General features: G+C 30.7%; 1 long non-coding RNA gene across 1 annotated transcript in view; it reads right to left on the bottom strand.

The window, feature by feature from the left end:
* Nucleotides 1-3,545: 3,545 nt before the first annotated feature.
* Nucleotides 3,546-10,429, bottom strand: part of LOC108361411 (uncharacterized) — a 19,202-nt gene continuing 12,318 nt past the window's right edge. Inside the window, exon 3 of the long non-coding RNA XR_001847292.1 lies at nt 3,546-3,557. This is a non-coding gene — a long non-coding RNA (uncharacterized LOC108361411). The remainder of the gene's footprint in view (nt 3,558-10,429) is intronic.

Raw genomic sequence — 10,429 nt, forward strand, 5'->3', positions numbered from 1 at the left:
CGGCGGCTACTGTAGAAAGCATCTTTTCTGTTAATGAATACATAGGCTGTGACAGTTGTCGACTTGTTAGGAAAGTGAGAGTAATTAAGGGAGTAAAAAAGAACAAAAAAGAGTTCAATTCAATGTTCAATGCAAACTGAGTTGCTACAATAGATACTAAAAAAAAGGAGTAGGGTGATTTAGGTACGACTACAACTATTCAATTTGTATATACCTTAGCTTTAGAAAAGACTGTTGTAGATTAAAATTTCGTGATATTTTGTTGATTTTTGGTAAAATGCGTAATTGTCCAGCGTATAAAACCAAGTACTTTTTTTGGAAACAAAAGGCTTTAACCAGGATTAAAACAAAGTATATTTTTTTGGAAGAGAGTTGCCACCCTGTATTAAACCTAAAATCAGTTAATTTATAATTTAAATAAAATATTACAACAATGCGGATAATAAACATAAGTGGTTCAAAAATAATTTTGGGTTGAAATCCTTTTGGGCAAGGTTGCCACCTGTTCAAAAAAATTTTAAATTAGTTTTACTAACATTATCAAATATTATAATATGGTCACCAAATGATGGAATTTTAAGAAACTTTAATTCGAAAATGTGTTTGAAGAGAGTTGCAATTGTTTGGTAGTTTAAAATCGATTTAGTTGACAAGTTAAATTAATTGTTTAAATTGGATGCTAAGGAAGAGATGTTTAAATAAATGATTTACTATTTTTGAAGGGCTGCTACCAGTTTAAAGTTTCCGTTAAATTTTGTTAAAGATCAAATGCAACATAGCAATATGGGTGTTACATGCAAGATAGTTTTGAATGCAATTGCTACTTATTTTGAAAGTTAAATTTAACTTAGTTAATTAGGTAGCTAAAATATTACATCGAGGCATAAGTAAGAATATGAATATGAATATATGGTAACTAAAATATTACATCGAGGTATAAGTATGAATATGAATATGAATATGTATATGAATAATATAAATATGAATGTGAATATGAATATGAATAATAATATGAATACGAATATGAATATGAATATGAATATGAATATGAATATGAATATGAATATGAATATGAATATGAATATGAATATGAATATGAATATGAATATGAATATGAATATGAATATGAATATGAATATGAATATGAATATGAATATGAATATGAATATGAATATGAGTATGAATATGAATATGAATATGAATATGAATATGAATATGAATATGAATATGAATATGAATATGAATATGAATATGAATATGAATATGAATATGAATATGAATATGAATATGAATATGAATATGAATATGAATATGAATATGAATATGAATATGAATATGAATATGAATATGAATATGAATATGAATATGAATATGAATATGAAAATGAATATGAATGCGAATATGAATATTAATACGACAATAAATACGAATATTAGAATACAAATATGGACATTAAAATGAATATAAATATAATTATGAATTTAAATGTGAATATGAATATGAAGATGTATGTGAATATGAATATGAATACGACGAAAGTGAAGATGAATATGAATATGAATATGAATATGAATATGAATATGAATATGAATATGAATATTAATATTAATATGAATATGAATATGAATATTAATATATAGGTATATAAATATAAAAATCAATTTGAAAATGAATGCGAATATTAGTTTTAATATGAGTTTGAATATGAACACGAACGACTGTTAGTTCAATAATTACTGTTATTTTTTTCTGCCTTTTACTTTATACACATATGTACAATATGAATCAATTTGCTCTTAAATTGATTTCCGCAGCACTCTGCTCCTTATTGCATTTACCGCTTAAACAGTCACCTGGAATTTTAAATTACATCGACGCACACATGTATACCAAGACCAAAATTAATGACAAAAAAACAGAAATGCGGACAATATTTTCATTGGCATTTTCACGGTGTGACAAGTAACTTTCCGCTGCTGTTTTCATTATAAATAACAAGATCATACAAAAATATCGCAAACAAAAGAAAGAAAATTGGTAAGGGAAAAATGAGCTTGTAAAAATTTTCTCGTACAACGAATGCGGGTAGGCAGTAGGCAAATTGGCCACACAAACAGCCTAGCAAATTGACCAACAACTGGCGGCCACTCGATCGCGTCGCCGCTGACACACCATCGGCTCGTTGCTGAGTAAGTCAACAATCTGGGCAGCTATTGGTGAGAGCAGCAGCAAAAATGGCCAGTTAAGTTCGCATGAATTTAAGCGTTAACATAAAAACAAAAATTTTAACGGCAAAATACCAGAAAAAGAAAGTTGTGTGTTATAATGATAATTAAAAAAAAAAAAAAAATACCAAAAAAAGGAACACTCGAGAGCAGCCAGAATATAGCAACCATTTAAGCATTTATTAAAATTGCCACGGAAAGGTTGGCANCAAGAAATGGACCGGTAAGTTGGCCACCAAGATCATGCGATTTGACGCCTTTAGACTATTTTTTGTGGGGCTACGTCAAGTCTAAAGTCTACAGAAATAAGCCAGCAACTATTCCAGCTTTGGAAGACAACATTTCCGAAGAAATTCGGGCTATTCCGGCCGAAATGCTCGAAAAAGTTGCCCAAAATTGGACTTTCCGAATGGACCACCTAAGACGCAGCCGCGGTCAACATTTAAATGAAATTATCTTCAAAAAGTAAATGTCATGGACCAATCTAACGTTTCAAATAAAGAACCGATGAGATTTTGCAAATTTTATGCGTTTTTTTTAAAAAAAAAGTTATCAAGCTCTTAAAAAATCACCCGTTACATACAAAAATATGCACCAGGAACGAAAGATGGAGAGGGAGAATGGTAGGTACACTTTTGGCAGTAGTATGTGAACAACCACAGCAACAATAACAACAATGAAACAAGACTGACGACAATAATGTGAACGACAGCAACAACAGCGAAAGAAATTGCGGCTATGACAGGGAAAGGAGCAACAATAAGGCCAACTACAGCAAACATGGCAAGGACGACGGCCATGTTGCAAAGGACTACTACATGCAACGATGATGACGCACTTGGCATGTCCACATAATTAATACTGGGAATCGTTGACAACAATACAATTGAAGCCGACAGGCGTACACATATGTGTTAACGGACACACGCACACACACACGCATATAAAACAAATTTACGATCCATTGCAACAGCATGCTGCTTGCATGCAAGAAGCTATTCGCCGCCATCAAGTGGACCATGCTGCTCTTAACAACAGTCGTATGTATGTATGTGCATACGTGCCTAGACATATATGTATGTATGTAAGAGTATGCATGCAACGTAGCTCAGGTGTGTTACAATCGTTGTATGGCATGCCAAAAACACTTTTTCCACTTAATAAGTAGCTGCAGCGAACGAAAAGCAAACGAAGAACTATTCATCTCATTGGGCCTGTTCGACATTGTCGTTGTCCGCTTTCTCTGTTGTTGTTCTCATTATTGTTCAGCATTTTGCGCGTTGACTCACAAAATTATTGATTATAAGTACATACATACTTCACGCATATGATCTTAATTAATGGGATCGGTGGATGTACATATTTCCGTTGGAAAACATTTGCTAGATTTTCAAAAATAAAATAGTAATAAATATTAATAAAACTATACTTTATACGTTTATTTTTAATTTAAAGTTTTAACAAAATTACTATAAATGCTTTGTTAGAGGGGTGCCAAGACCGTTTTCAATGGTCATGGTTGAATACCGCCAAAACTTATATCGGCAAAATATTGTCATTAGCAACTTTGAGTAAAAGATAGAGAACCAGTGAACCCACATGGCGTTAAAACGCCCAAAATTTAATCTCAAAAACCTAAAAAATATTCCAAATTTTATCCAGAGTTATAAGAGACCCGTGTTCCACATTTCATCCAAACCATCCAGCCGTTTCTGAGTGAAGAGCGGTCTCCCATTATGCATATTTTTACTTTCATCGAATTTCAAATCAGCCTCTACCGATGGAAAAAGTTCTTAATTTAAAAAATTAAACTTTATCAGGCATCTACTAAGCTAAGGTTTCTAATTTGACCTTTCAGTTTTGAAATTTATTTTCAAAAGTATTCTCAAACTAAAATCTTCTTCCATCTTAAACTGATAAACTAATTCGAATTTGACTGTTCGAACAAATGGCAACACTTCTAAATAAAAGTCAGGAATAAATCGCTTTCAAACTCATTTCGATTTACACCAATCTTTTAATAACTCATCCAATTTACTAAATAATTTGAATGTAACTTTTAAACACGTGGCTACTCTCTTGAAACATTCGAAATGGTCAAACTAAAGATTTCTTTAACATTCTTTCTTTTGACAGTGGTATCCTTATGTTTCATATACATTTTCAATTAGTTAATTGACTTAGACCTTTCAAACAGGTGGCAGCTCTATTCAAAAGTACTTTGCAGCTTAATCATTGTTAACTCTCCTTCGCCAGACACTGCGATACTTATTTTAATTAACTGATGAATTAAATGGAATTTTAATTTTCAAGCATGTGGCAACCCCACTTAATATAGTTTAGAAATAAAAATTTTTCAAACCTCTTCGATTGATACCCATACTTTAATAAATCATTAGCTTTTAAAATATTTTGGATTTAACTTTTTAAACAGGTGGCTCCTCTTCCAACACCTCAAAAATATTCTTATAGTTCAAACTAAAGATTTCCTAACACTCCTTCGTTCCATATCCATATTTTGATATTTCGTATAACTTGTGTATAAGTAAACTAAATTAGACATTTCTAGCAGGTGGCAACCCTCTTAAACATATTTTCAAACTACTTTCTGAAAGCCCTTTCTCCATATAGTACCCATATGGTGATACATATTTCTTTTACCTAGTATGATTTTTTAAACAGGTGGCAACGCTCCTATAGTTCAGCTAAGAAACAAAGCTTTTCAAAACTATTACGATTGATACACAGTTTGTAAAATTGATTTAATTTTGTTAATAATCTGGATATAGTTTTTTTAAAAGTTGGCAACTATTTTCAAAAAAGTAAAACCTACTGTACATCTACAGTCCAAGGCTTTTAGTTTGACACCTCATTTTGGAAAATCGAACGAATGGTGCGGATTTTATTTTTATTTTTATTTAATTTTACAACAGGTGACAACTCTTTTCGAAAAACCAAAATCAGTTGGCACATCTACTTACAGATCAAGCGCTTTAATTTAACATCTATCTCATCGGGCGAACGGTACAGATCTTTTATCCTGAACAAAATATTATTTCGCGTATGATATATACAAATAGATGTTCATTGGAATTTTAGTTAATCCGCTACTACAAACATACTACATTTTTCATCAACTTGAAAAATCTCTTCACTAATATAATAAACAACAACTAAGGGCTGAGCCATTCTTCCATTTAACATATTGAAACTGTGGATTATTTTATCAGGTTTTTTTGTTTATATTATTTTTTATTTTTTTTTTTGTTATATACTCTTTATGTAAACTAGAGGCCAAATATAGTAATAATGCGTTTTTATTCCTGCTCTTTTGCATCAGGATTTTTTTAAAAGGACTTTGAAATTTAAAAAATCTTGATTTTTTGGGCAATAAGGACGAATAGGTTTTGAAAATGTCCTTCTAAAATTTTTTCCTTGAGTATCCCTACAATATCGCAGTATTTATTTTTGAAAAAGTTATGGGTTAAGCACATGACACATCCTTTAGCTACCATTTTTAACAACATTGAATTTTTTTAGCTCTTTCTAGCCCTTTTTTAAAAGGAATTTGGCTACCACTAAAAGTTATTCGCGGCAACACTGGTTGCGAGCAAATAAACAAAAATATAGCAAATCTTCATATAGTTGTCATTAACTTGTAATTTTGGTTAAATTTTTTAACTTGTTCTCTTTTTATGAAGATGCAAATACAATTTAAAAAATTATAGGTTTGCATAAAATTTAAACACATATTTACCTGTACATGCATACATATGTGTGTGTGTTTGAAATTACCTATATTCTTATGAAATAATTTTTGTGGCATTAGGGTGCCCATCGAAAATGTTTTTTTTTGGAAATTTCAAGACCCTACCCTTTAATTTTATTAGTTTTCATGATAAATATTATTGCCTATTTTTATAGATTTTTTAAAGGTCATTTAGAGGTCACGACCTGTCGATTTAGGTCAGAAAACAGGATTTTGTTGATTTGTGAGTTTTTGGATATATAGGCCCTTAAAATGGTATATGTATAATAATCTATTGTCGGACAAGGCTTGTTGGGATTTTTTATCGGGTAAATTAAAAAAATTCCCATATTCTCTAATTTTTTTAAATTTTGACGATTCTATCTAAAAATTAATCCATTTACAAATAAACTGATACGTCATTATTGCAATCGCATAAAAATTGTCGAATTTAGGCGAATTTTCTTAAATACGGCCTTGAAGTTATATTGTGTATGTACCGGACTTTCAGATTTTTTGAGCAGTGTGGCTAAGGAGTTCATCAATATTTATTCAAAATTGATACATATATTCATATATGTGCTAAGCGCAAAGAGCGATTGTATATATCAATTTTGAATAAATATTGATGAGCTCCTTTTCTGAAATTCCGGTACATACATACATATAAATTGAAGGCCGTATTTAAGAAAAGTCGCCTAAATTCTACAATTTTTATGCGATTGCAATAAATGAGGTATAAGTTTATTTGAAAATAGATTTAATAGAGATAGAACTCCATGTTTTAAAATCGTAGAAATTATCGATGGTCAAATTAAAAAAAAAAATTGAGAAATATGGGTATTTTTAAGTTACGCGATACAAATCCCAACAAGCCAAGTCCGGCAATAGATTATTGTACACCATTTAAAGGCCTATATATCCTATTCTCAGATAATATTCGCTCTTTGAAAGCTAAGCAAAAATAGTCATTTAAAAACTCATAAAACTGCAAAATCCTATTTTCTAACCTAAATCGACAGGTCGCGACCTTTAAATTACCCTTAAAAAATCTATAAAAATAGGCAATAATATATCTCATAAAAACGAATAAAATTAGGGGATATGGTCTTGAAATTTTCAGAAAAAAACATTCTCGATGGGCACCCTAATGTGCATACGCGTGTATAATTTCACATAATCGCTCAAATTTGCTAAAAGTTACTGAAAACATTATTGCAAATGTTTTAATAAAATGTTAGTTATTGGAATTAAAATTTTATGCGAATCCAATTTTTATTCCCATCTTCAGAGGGCGCAAATATGTATATGGGGCGTTCCATACCAAAACGGATGGGGTTCCCACTTCATGTGTTTGCTTTCTTTCAAATGTTTAGGTTTGATGCATAAACATAAACAATAAGTAGATATGAAACTTGAACTTGATTAATGCATTTTTAAAAATTTGACAGCACAAAAACAAAAACAAATCGATTTAATAGTTTTCCAAATATCTCGAGAACGGGGCGAGGAAAAAATTAAAAAAAATCACACATACACACATCAAAATTCTCTGTTAAAAGAAATATTTTAAAAAATTGTTTTCTTGAAAAATTTTTCAATCTGAAATAAATCGCAATGGTAGCTCTGAGTATTGCGCAATATTTAAGTAAAGTACAAATTATGGGGTGCACTCTACAATAATTTAAGTTATGATTTTTTTTACGCCGAAGTTGAGTAAAATGAGTACATTAAAATTCTAGTATAGAAAAGTGCAAGTTTGAAGCGATTGCAAAGCTGGCCTTAATTTTTTGTAAATTTTCTTTGAAAACGGTTTTGCGCATTTTCTTCCATAGGAAAAAAGTGCAAAAGCCGTCAGCATAAAAAATATTTAAAATCAATGCGATTTTGCAGTAGCTTAAAACTTGCACTTTATTATACTAAAAATAAAAGAGCTACAAAACTGCGTACCTACAAAAAAATCTAAAAAAAGTTAAAAAATTTTAAATTTTTAATGTTCTCATTTTACCCAACTTCGGTTTATAAAAAGTCTCATAACTCAAATTATCGTAGAGTGCACCCCGAAATGCTATACTTAAATGATTTTTTTTAATTTTTATTTGAGATGGATTATTTATTATTACTTTTAATTTTTATTTGAGATGGATTATTATTTATTATTTTCAAAAACTTTTTTGATCAAAAAATTTTTATGTAAAAAATTTTCCAAGAAAAAAAATATAAAAAATATTTCTTCTCATTGATAATTCTGATGTGTGTACGTATGATTTTTTCAAATTTTTTTCTCGCCCCGTTCTCGAGATATTTGGAAAACTAATCAATCGATTTGTTTTTGTTTTTATAATGTAAAGTTATTAAAAATGTATTAATCAAGCTTAAATTTCATATTTATTTATTATTTATTTTTATGCATCAACCCTAAAAATTTTAAACAAATCAAATTCATGAAGTGTGAACCCCGTCCATTTTGGTATGGAACGCCCCATATATATGTGTAAACTTTACGCAAAATTATCATTTTTTTATTGTATTTGCAGCTTCATAAAAAGACAAGTTAAAACATTTTACAAAAATTTCAAATTAATGAAAATTATATGAAGATTTGTCATATTTTCGTTTATTTGCTCGCAACACGAAGAAGAACAGATTTTGGGTTGCTCAACATTTTATTAAGAAAATCAACGTTAAATTCAACGGAATTTTGGCTATCAAAATGCGTTCCTGCATTCCGTAGTGTAAATTTTTAATGCTGTTAATTTTTCGTCCGCGGATAGTTTCTACTTTCAATTTGCACCTTCTCTATCTATCTAATTTCTCTGCCTTTGTATGAATATACCAGCCCTCAAACTGTTCACCTGCTTCTACATAAGTTGAACAAGCACTGTTGGTTGTAAGCAAATTCAACATACGCCTAAATTCATGCCACGCGACCGAATTAAGTTTTTGTTTTTACTGGAGTTTTATAAAGGGAAGATAAAGTAGGATTAAATATAGTGGGATCAGTTATGACCAACAAAAACTCCATCACTAGACTGATGCAAATTTTCTAAACATGCAAAAATAAGATGCCAACAATTTACATACATATATCTACATATATAATTATTTCGCTTTTTCAAATCACTCACCTTGTAACTTACACCAAATTAGATGAATATTGCACAACTACACTTCAATTTAATAAAAAAAAACACTTGTTCGGGCCGGCCCGAGCCACTCTCGCACTCCATCGAAACTATGTATGTATGTACATCGCCACGAAAAATAAAATAAACGCTGCCCGTGCATATTTTTATCTAATTTACTAATTCAAACAATTAGTTTTCCTAATTTTACACAAAACTAACACTTTTCACAACATTAAAACCAAACTTAAGCATTTTCAGTAATTTTAACACAAACTCGACGGAAGCAATCGCGGCACTATTGAAGAGGCGTCGGAAATTCAGTGAAGCGCAGAGGTGTATTTACACACACTAATAATTTGTTCACAGTGTTGATGTAAATTGACTAGGTTAAATATTAGGATTTGCCAAACGGTAGTATATTTAAAAAAAAGCTGCTAGGACATTCACTATAGAACCGAGTGAAGGGGAAAAAATTTATTTCGCTTTGCGAATAACCGTGCTATGAAATGCCGCACCACTGGAGAATTTCAAGAACTTCTTCACGGATATAACACTTTCCTTAGGTTATTTAAAGCGGTCGTAAACGTGAAATTTTGGCGAAAATGTTGGACCAAAAAGTTTCAATAAAATATATAATAATTTTGGGCGGGACAAAGTTCGCCGGGTCTGCTAGTATAACTATATAAGTTTATCGAAGATGTTTGAAATAGTAATAAAACAACCCCTGCTTACCACGTAGCGGTAGTTTTCGGAAAGGTGAAAAAAAATATATTTAACCGTAGAACACACACCCGGGTACAAATGTATCCACTTTCAACTTTGAAGTGTTGTAACTTTTGAACCGCTATACCTCTTCAGATCTAGGAAGATTATTTAGTTTTGAGTTCAAATTCAAAATTTGAACCAGATCGGACCATTGGTTCAGGAGCTACAGCCTTCCAAACACATTATATACGTAAACACACACCCGGGATACGTTTGTACCCCAATAGTAAAAATCCTCATAATAATAAAAAAAAAAAACATTTTTTATATTATTTTTTTATTTGAAAAATTAAAAATATTCATTTCACACATTATATTATTGACTTTTATTATAAAAATTATAAAAATGCATCTTATATCTAAGGAAAATCATGGCAAATAGAGCAATTTGTTGATGTGACCGAATGTTCAAGACACATTGGCTTCTTACATTTGTCGCACAGCTTTCTGGTTTTTCTACGGCGTTTTTCCTCTTGTGCGTAACATAAATAGCAAGATCCGGACACAGGTTTTGGCGTGCGCGCTGCGGCAGATGTTGATGCTGCTGTTGACACCATTGATTC

The sequence above is a fragment of the Rhagoletis zephyria genome, unplaced genomic scaffold (assembly GCF_001687245.7).
Source record: "Rhagoletis zephyria isolate East Lansing unplaced genomic scaffold, Rhagoletis_zephyria_1.1 Rzeph_scaffold_00759, whole genome shotgun sequence".
In the NCBI taxonomy this organism is placed as follows: Eukaryota; Metazoa; Arthropoda; class Insecta; order Diptera; family Tephritidae; genus Rhagoletis; species Rhagoletis zephyria.